Raw genomic sequence first — 10,481 nt, forward strand, 5'->3', positions numbered from 1 at the left:
AATGAGGAAGTTACTTGGTGTAAGAGCTGAAGATAAACTAGAAGATGGAGTAAACTCAGAAAATAAGGTACAGTCTGGAAAAAAAGGTGCGACTGAGGTTGCGGATAAGACATCTGAACAGATGAGGAGAGCATTCAGGATTGAAGCAGTTGGTCTCATGAGTTTGTGGTTTAGTTTTGGCTCAATGCCTGCAATAATGGCACGTTTTGTTGTTGAGTGGGAAGCAGGTAAAGATGGTTGCACAATGCATGTTTCTCCTGATCAACTCTGGCCTCACACCAAGGTTTGTGTCTGCTTTAAATAAATAAAAATTCTAATGTCAGACATTCTGGGATATTAACCTTTAACTTAGTATGATATTTCCTTTTTGGGATGTGGATGGTCTCATTATTACCTGTAAGTGCTTTGTATGGTCATTCAATCACCATAACAAACAAAATCATCCCTAGTATCTAATGGCGTACATGTTAATTTTTCTATTTAAAGATCTGATGCGGCTAACTCTTTTTTTTTTTGATCTTTATGAGAAAATTTTAAAAAAAAAAACCTTAGAACTAAAAAAGGGGAAGAGAATTCCCAATACAAAGAGAAGAACAGGAAACCCCTGCCTAAGCCAACTTATGAGAGAGAGAGAGACTTGGCCCCTCAACCAATATGGGAAAACGAAATATTTTGCCCAATTGGAGGGGCAGCTATCCATGCTGACTCTTATGTATTTATTATTCATGTTTATGCATTTTTATACCTTGCAATTAGTTGCATGAAGATTGACATGAATAACAGCATCTTGACACCATCAGTTTTCTTATGTAATTTTTTAATTGCATTTTTATTTTTTTCCTTTTTACTCGAAATCTTCAGTAATCTGGCAGATGGAGAAAGTTCAAGAAAATTATACCTACCCATGAAATGATTTACTGGAGTTACAGTGACACACGAACAGAGCCAGCTACACATGCACAATTGTTGCCAGTGTTCAATTGATAGTGCCTGTGAAAACGTGGGTGATTTGCAAGGCATAAAACATAACAAGAACTTTGAAATGCGGCACGTGCTATACACACGAAGTTGTATTCATATTATTCCCAGTAACATCTCTCTCCATCCCTGTTCTGATAAAAAAAAAAAAAAAGTGTTGGATTGATATCAGTCCCAACAGCATCTCTCACTATCATGAAGTTGCATTTTAAAACAACAAAAAAAAAAAAAGAAAAAAAAAAGAAAAAAGAAACTTGTCAATAGTTTATTGTTTGATCCGTCCATCATCATGCATGACATTACCTGTAGCCCATCTAACAGGTGGAGCCCACTTGGTAACAGGGGACAATCCCTTACACATGTAATAATTACACTTTTTGAACCCATCCCACCTGATCCTTCCCAATACCATGCGCCAAACACCCCCTAAGAATCATGCTCAGGCCAGGCCAGTCTCACCAGCCAAATACTTGGCTTACAAATTGTTAATCCTTCAGGCTGGACTGATTAGTAAGGCCTGCTTAGGCACATTCAACTCGAAACTCTAGCTTGATACCAATGCTAGCTGGCCTCAGGCTAGACCTAGGCCAAACTTGGGCCAGGAGCAGTTAGTGGCAGCTAGGGCTGTCACTATCAGGTTCAGGTCAGTTACTGGTGTTCCCATATCTGGATGTTAACACACATGAGGTACACAATCCAAATCTGATCTGATTTGAGTAGCTCCATCAGGTCCTATCAGGTCTATTTTAAGCATGGTTTAGAGTTCAGAATGGGGTTCAGGTCTAAGAATCATGATCAGGTGCATAGTAGAAAATGCCTTTTTATCGCTTTTAAATAATGAATGTAATTAATTTTTTTTTTTTAAAACACCTTAGATTCTAGACAGAATTGCATGTGGACCCAAACCTGACCCAATAATTAATTGGTCCAGAAATCTGGATTCATACCTAAGTAAATCAGGATGGATACATGCATCCACTGATCTGGATACCAACTGATAGTTTAAGTTGCAACTGTAGCTTACTCCGACTTAAAGCATATACAAGGTTAACAAAATCTGGTCTATCGGTTGGACATTGTGACAAGCATGGAGCACCACATGTATTAGAGGAATGATCAGAATTGTATGATGATCCCAAAGTTTGCTAACACATTAGATTTTGTTAAAGTGTTTAAATCGGATCATTCCACAATAGAAGACACTAACAAAGCAGAGGTTTTGGTTCAGTAGCAGCACGACCTATGTTGCCTTGAAAGGAATTTCGATAAAAGACAGGATATGCAGATAGTTGTTTCTGCATATACTTAATGAATACAACTTCTCTTACACACTTCAAATCTATTCCACTAATTTTATTTTTTTATTTGACAAGTATGAATTTATGATTAAGGCCCTGTTTGGATATCGTCAAATAAGTTACTTTTTCAATTTACAACAGTAGATAAGTAACTTATTTCAGATAAGTTTTGTTTATGATTAGTTATAAGTAACTTTTTTACTTACAAGTACTTAATCAATTCATTTATATGTGGATCCATCATGATGTATTTGTTTCATCCATGCTGTCCATCCATTTTTTCAAATCCTTTCAGTTATATCCTGATTTGTTTGACCATTCACTAGTATTTTTCTGTTCCAATAACTTAGGTAATTAATTTCTTAGCTTAATTGGTTGCTGATATTTTGTCCAATCAAACGACTATCCTGTTTTTTGGTTGGTTGGTGGGTCTGTGAGGCAAGTTACTGTGCTTAATTTTCTGGTATTTTTTCTTGGCAGATTGCTAAATAAACTTTGATTTAGGCTCAATTGTCGAAAGAAGAAAATTGTACATGATGAGTAATGCAAGGGTCATTCATTAGTTCTTAACTTCTAACATCTTGATTTATGTTGAAATTTAAGCTTTCAATCCAATGAGAATAAATCCTGGTGGGTCATTGCAAGACTAAATTGTGTACAATGTGGGCAATACAGTTGATGACTGCCCTCATTTTGAAAATAGTACAAAAGGCTTGTTTGGATTTTCCAATCGGTTTTGTACATTGTTTTGTTGGCCAGGGCACTTTTTCATTATTTCAGCTTTTGTTTCCAATCGAAGTATTGTACTAGCAGATATTGCTTTCCTTATTATTATTATTATTATTTTGTAACTTTCCATCTATGTTCCTATTTATGTTGTGCATGAAGTTATTTGGAAATGTTGTATCTATTATTAGCAAGCAATACTTTTCATTTTCATAGATGGGATCTGCTCTTAAGATGACGTGGCCCAAAAATCAATCATTACCAATCATCAGGCGGTCGCCAATCCGAGATGTGGCCTTCATGGTGATGCTGGTTTTTTGAATTGGCCACTTGGATTCTGATTCACCCTAAGCAGAGTAGCAGACCTCCTTGAGTAGTAAACCTTGATGATGATGATGCTGGTTCTAATTGAAAATAAGTTGGTCCATTTGTTCCACTCAAACATCTTTCTTTGGTAGTCCAGCAGACTATGAAACTGAACCTTTTCTGGGTCAAACGATTTGAGCTTGTTTTAGTTGTTTCATTTAAGTAGAGCAAGTTCGATTGGATCTTGCTTGCAGCCAGATGAATGCATAATATTTCTCAATTGGTTTTGATTAAATTATTGTTTGGTTTTATCTGAATTTTGCTGGATCTGAATTGGCATCAACCAATTCTCATTTTACCTTTGATTTGTTGTAGGAAAAATCAATGAACTGGAATTATCAAATAATATTTGTTCCGTAGACTCGGACTGGTCTTCTCCTGATAAGAGATCCATTTCATCAACTAATGTGTATAAGGTGAACTCCCAAGGAAGCTCAATAAGAACTCCAAATTCTGAGTTGTCTACAAGGTGGAGGCATACCCGCAAATTCTCACCCGCTGCAAGCCAGTTAACACTCTACAAGGTAGAGAATCTCTTACAGCCTGTTTGAAGGCAAGTAGAGTGAACCTCAATGGCAGCTACACAGCTCACCAAAGATCGACAGAAGAAACCAGTCCCTTGGAAACAATGGCAATCATTGGCAATGAGGAGATCATTGACATTAACCAAGGTATGTTAGCTGCTTAGATTGGTGTATAATAATAATAAAAAAAAAAACTAGGATACATGTGGGTCACCTTTTCTTTTCTTTTTCTTTTTTTTTTTTTAAATACTTTTTGATAAGAAAGATTTTCTCTATTGCTACGGGTTTTAGGTGGCCGTGATCTCTATAGCTACGGATTTAAACCGTAAGAAGTTTTAAAAAGCTACGATCCAAATGGTTACGATCGTACTGTGGGATAGTCATCTTCAGCTACGGATTTTATCCGTAGCTTTTGACCTACATTCTGGTAGTGTAGCAAAAAACTGATAATTTAGCGGCGTCCAGCACAACTGTCAGTAAAGGTCCTGACCGCCGGTAAAGCCTTTACCGACTGAGGCTTTGCCGGCTATTAACTAACTGCGGGCAAAGGATTTACCCGCGGTTTTCTGGTCCTTTGCCGGCGGTTTTGACCGCCGGTAAATTCCAGTTTTCTTGTAGTGCATCAATGTGAGCCCCATGAGTTGGGCTTTGCTCACCCCAAAAAGGCTTCCCTCCACATCACATCACTTTCTCAACATTGATTAAGACGTACCTTCTTATTCACTCAAAAAATATATAATTGCTATGCCAAGGACAAGGCCAATTTAGTCTAAAAACTTCTCAAGACATGTCGAAAGGCTACCCTCGAAATATTTGGAAAGTTGAATCTCTTTTGAGAATTTGACCATACCACGATGCTAGTAAAATCCCTTAAGAAAACGTTCTGGATGAAGGAGTTCTCTGATTTCGATTGTATACGTCTGAAAGGCTAAGGTGATTCACGTGCAGAAATATTGGAGAGGGATTCGTCACATGCATGGTAACATGGCACATGTGCAATATCTGGATCATTAAAATCCCATTGTGCGAGAGAAATCAAGCTTTAGGCACCAACCGGGTTTCTGGGTCACCGCAAATTCTCCGTGGAATCCACCTAACCAATGGTCTCGATCTTGCACATGTTTTCCATGTTAACATGTGTCCCGTTAATGGGCTAAATCTATTGGTGGCAACTAGCCTAGCTTGGCCAACCCCGCCCAGCTCTACTCAGCATGCTTTGGGCTAATTAGACCCGATTCCCATGGGTAGACCAGGCTTGAGTTCTCTCTCTCTCTCTCTCTCTCTCTCTCTCTCTCTCTCTCTTCATGTGTATTGTATGTGCTATACCCCTAGTACGATTAAACGGTGGGCCCGGCCTTGAAGAGGTGACAAATTAATAAACATTTACAACTGAAAGATCCTATCAATGGCTCCAAAAAAATTAAATAAAAAAAAAAAAAAAACATGCTCTATATTCTAAGAAAAAGTGTTAAACAATAAAAGAATTGCATATTCCAAAATGTGAGAGATCCTTTTTTTTTTCCTATTTATTATAATCCATCCAAGGTAAGACTCATCATATAAACAAGTTTTGGATCATTGAAACAAGATAATAGGTGAACCATGATAAACCAAAAAGTAATACATGCATATATAGTGATGCAACTCAGCGGAACCCTCGTAGTAGACCAAAGCCCGACCCATGGTATGCACATTGCTATTGACTAACTCTCCTTTTTTGCTTTTTTTCTTTTTCATAAAGGTGGGATCACACCACTTGAAATTTCATTAATTACTCAAAATTTATGTACAATCATTCTAGCAGGCACACAAAAAGAGATGAGCCTCACCTATTAAGTATACTGTTAAACAGCCCAAAACAAAATTTACAAGAAAAATATTGTTAAAGTCGATCCCTTATATTCATCTCTACACATTCTCTGACAGCTCGAGATTTTAGAGAAAGTGGCCTAAAAAACACAGCCTTTTATGAATGATAACTAGTATAAAGTATCTCAACCCATAAAAGCAGCCTTCCTCATACCAGCAAATTGTTGTATCTGATGTCTTAAATCGTTGTGTTCTCTTTGTATTTGCTTGGTGCTATAGGATGGTTATCCTAGATTCATCTCTGTGTGCTTCCACGGTCCCCAACACAAATGACTAGCCCAATATCTATGAATTCCAGTCTTCCTCAGACCAGCAAATGAATACTCTTGAGCCAACTCTCAGCATAGAAAAGCAGCAACCACAGCACACAATATACTTCCAACACTGCTACCACTGCAGAAGAATACCTGACAATCGGACCATGCATTGCACTAAAAACAGACCTCAAAATCCTACAAGACCAACATCTGTCTACCAAATGCAGCTGCCACATCACTAGCTTTCTCCAGACTTCGGAATTTCTGGCTTGCAACATGAGCAATCCCAAAACAGGGCCACAATCCAAGAAACAATCTGAAAACAGCGAAAAAAACAGGGATAGCCACTGCCATAACTGCACACACACATACACAGACCACCATCTGCATTGTTTAGTTAGTCAGTATTACATCACAAGCAATAATTGCATAAGGAGATGGACAGCTAGCACCTACACCTCATGCAACTCCTTTATTTATACCTGCATATATAGATCTGAAACGGCCCTGAGAGAGAAATTGTAAAATGCACAGCCTGACTTGCACCTCCAAACAGCCCTCCCTGACGCAACCGGCTGATATGGCATGAACAGGGGCTCCACCATTGGAAGGAGCTGACTAATTCAGTGAGTAAACTCTGTGAGGCCTACTCTGTGAGTCAACTATGTAGACACTATTTGGTTTTTACCATCGACCTGTTTGGACTCACCTTATGAATGGATTGGATTAATGAAAACGACTAATGACTAGCTCAGTCTCTCTCTCTCTCTCTCTCTCTCTCTCTCTCTCTCTCTCTCTCTCTCTCTCTCTCTCTATATATATATATATATATATATATATATATATATATATATATTCATGCTCACCTGTGCATGTGCACACCTTTGCACGCGTGTCATGGGCGTTTAATTTGAACGGTCCATTTGATGTGGAATCCCATGAAACTCCAAGGGACAAATTTTCACCCTGATTTAAAATTCTAGTGGGTCATAACAAAGAGAAATGCAAATCAAGGGAGGAAACTATTTTCATTTTCATGGTCCACTAAAGTTTTGGATCAAAGTAAAAATTGGGCATGGGTGTTTCATGAAGTGCTGCTTTATGTGGACCATTCAAATTTTGGAGTCCAATCACATATGATGGGTTCTCAAAAAAGTTATTCGCAGCTAAGCATTCGGATGGATGGATGATATATATATATATATATATATATAAGTCCAAAGATGAAATTCCTAGATTTGGAAGCCTTGATTGATAATCAATTAGTTGGAATGGTGGGCATTCCATTCTCACTCTTCTTTTATCATAGTCTACTCATATTAGTGTCAGCATATTTTTGGATGAACACATGACATAAGTTAGAGAAAATGATAGAGTAGTGAATGTCGCACAAACATCATGGTGGCTCCACATAACCTTTTGTTGCAAAGGCTACCTGCAACAACAGTTGCAAGTTGCAGGAAAATCGTCTCTTAAATCCCAACATAACCTGAAAAATCTTAAGCTGCACTTCACTGGACATGTCTTACTAGAGTAAAACCTATCTACTACTAGGGTACCGATCATTCTAAATGTTCTTGCTCCGTTGAGATGGAGGGAGTGTTGTTAAAAAGATGTCTTAAATCTGGAGATCTTTGACTAAATCTAAGAAAGTTCGGCTCGAAGTCCAACAACAATGTATTTGGAATCCCTGAGATCTTCGATCAGTCGAAGCTCTGGCTCGACTAGTCAAGGGTTATGTAGATTGTGCACGAACTGCGTAAATTTGAGGCAGTTTTCAGGGAGGTGCGAAAGTTGGAGTTCCCCAACTATAAATAGGAGTCCCTAGGGCCATTCTAAATTATTATAAGGTTTTCTAAAGAGATTCCAAGGGTTTTTTTAAAGGTTATAGGGTTTGCAAAGGGTGTAGCAAGAGTGAGATTGAAGGTTATTTGAATCGGGTAAGTCCTCTCTCTTTATAATTTCTACTTTCATAGTGATGTGTCGTGGTTTTTTCCCAAAAGGGTTTTTCTCGTTAAATCTTTGTGTTCTTTTGTGTTTGCTTGGTGCTCTTGAATTGTTATCCTAGATCAATCTCTGTGTGATTCCGCAGAACAATCCCCGACAAGGAGGGCATGCATCTCTAAATCCAGGCCATTGATCATGTAGTTTGACCATAAGCCTGCTTGGCCCAAAGATGAATCTAGTCTATCTCCTAACTATTGGGTCTACAACTCGGCTTCTTGCTGTTGTGTGGCTGCAGCCACCAAAGAGAAAAATAGAAATTTTAAAGAAGAAAAGAGAACTGCTGCTTTAGATTGGAATTGAATTAAAAATCGTATTACACTGCTGCCTATTTATAGGCTTTCTTATTCTGTGAAATTACTAAACTATCCCTGTCTAGATTCATCTTAGGGGTAGCTAAAGAAAGAAAAAATAATCTAGAAAAATCTAGAAAGAAATCTACACAGCTAGCAATCTGATCTTAGAAAAAAAAAATCTAATCTAACAGCTTGCTCATAAGATATGCACACGGTTTTGGATTTGCAGAAATCACCGTATCCAACACTCCCCTTCAAACCAAAACCGGCTTCATTCCGAGCATCGTTCTTAGTCGTTTGAATGCGTCAGTCGGCAATGCCTTTGTGAAAATATCCGTCACCTGTTCTGTAGTATGACAATACTCTAATTTCATCGTTTTCTGCTTCACATGATCTCTCAGAAAATGATATCGGGTATCAATGTGTTTGCTTCTTCCATGCTGCACCGGATTTTTAGCTAGCTCGATTGCCGACTTGTTATCCACATATATGACTATAGATTCCTCCTGTGAATGCTTCAGCTCCTTCAGTAGATTCCTTTACCAAATTCCTTCACAGACGGTGGACGATGTTGCCATGTACTCTGCTTCTTCGAATTCCATGTGAAAGCAGTCGTTCTGAGATAAAATACGTAGCTAGTGGTGCTCTTTCTTTCATCTTGGTCACATCCCTAATCACTGTCTGAGTATCCATACAGCATTGCTTCATCATCGTATGGATAGAAAAGACCGAATTCCATTGTTCCTTTGATGTACCTGAGGATTCTTTTTGCAGCTAGCCAGTGTGATTCTTTTGGTGCTTCCATGTACTTGCTTAAAAGCCCAACACTGTAGACGATATCTGGCCTTGTAATTGTGAGGTACCTTAAGCTTCCGATTAGGCTTTTGAATAGGGTTGAGTCGACGTTTCTTCCTTCTCCATCTTTTGTGAGCTTCAGGCCTGTTATAACAGGTGTATTTACAGCTTTACAGTCGACCATCTGAAACTTCTCAAGAAGTTCCTTTGTGTACTTCTTCTGGGATATGTAAATGTTGCCGACTTATTGCTTCACTTCAATGCCCAAAAAGAAAGACATCAATCCACCATCAGTCATTTCGAATTCTTTGAACATAGCTTGCTTGAATTCTTCAAACATCGTCTGGTTGTTCCCAGTGAACAACGGATCATCAACATATAAACAAGCTATAAGCATATCACCATGGGCATTCTTCTTTGTGTAGACGGCATGCTCATATAGACATTTAACAAAACCATTCTCTTGAAGATAACCGTCAATCCGTGCATTCTAAGCACGAGGAGCTTGCTTCAACCCATATAGGGCTTTCTTTAGCCGATACACCTTGTGTTCCTCCCCTTGCATGACAAAGACTTCAGGCTTGTCAATGTATACTTCTTCTTCGAGTACCCCATTTAGGAATGCAGATTTCACATTCAGTTGATAAATTATCCAACTGTGATGAGCTGCAAAGGAGATAATCATTCTTACAGTGTCAAGGCGAGCAACTGGGGCGAAAACTTCTTCATAGTCTACCCTATATTTTTGTTTGTAACCTTTTGCTACGAGCCTTGCTTCATATCGTTCGATCTTACCATTGGCATTCCGCTTGATTTTGTACACCCTTTTGAGACCAATCGTCTTTTAGCTTTTAGGAAGTGAGGTCAATTCTCATGTTCGATTCTTCCCGATGGCATGAATCTCTTCTTCCATTGCTTTTCTCCAACATTCTTCATTCACAGCCTCCTCGAATGTAAGAGGCTCGTGGTCCGCATACAGGCAGAGTAAGTTCACTTCCTCAGTTTCTGCATAGACGTCGTTGAGGCTTCTCATTTTAATAGGAGCCAAGGATGAAGGAGAATCGGATGAAGATGTGCTAGATGAATTCTAATTTGATAAAGTACTTCCAGGAGATATGGAGCATACTCCTGGACTTCTGCGATCTGAAGGGGGTGATGTTGGTGTCTGATCTGGCTTCTCATCTCTCTCTTCTTCATATTCTTCGACCTCGACCTACTTTTCTTTGGCCAAGTTTTCCTCATTCCATTTCCATGTTTCTTCCTCACAAAATACTACATCTCTACTCACCACCAGCTAATTGGTTAATGGGTTGTAGAGCTTGTATGCCTTTGACTTTTCACTGTAGTCGATGAAGATGCACTTCTCGC

This window comes from Magnolia sinica, chromosome 15 (genome assembly GCF_029962835.1).
Source record: "Magnolia sinica isolate HGM2019 chromosome 15, MsV1, whole genome shotgun sequence".
NCBI lineage: Eukaryota > Viridiplantae > Streptophyta > Magnoliopsida > Magnoliales > Magnoliaceae > Magnolia > Magnolia sinica.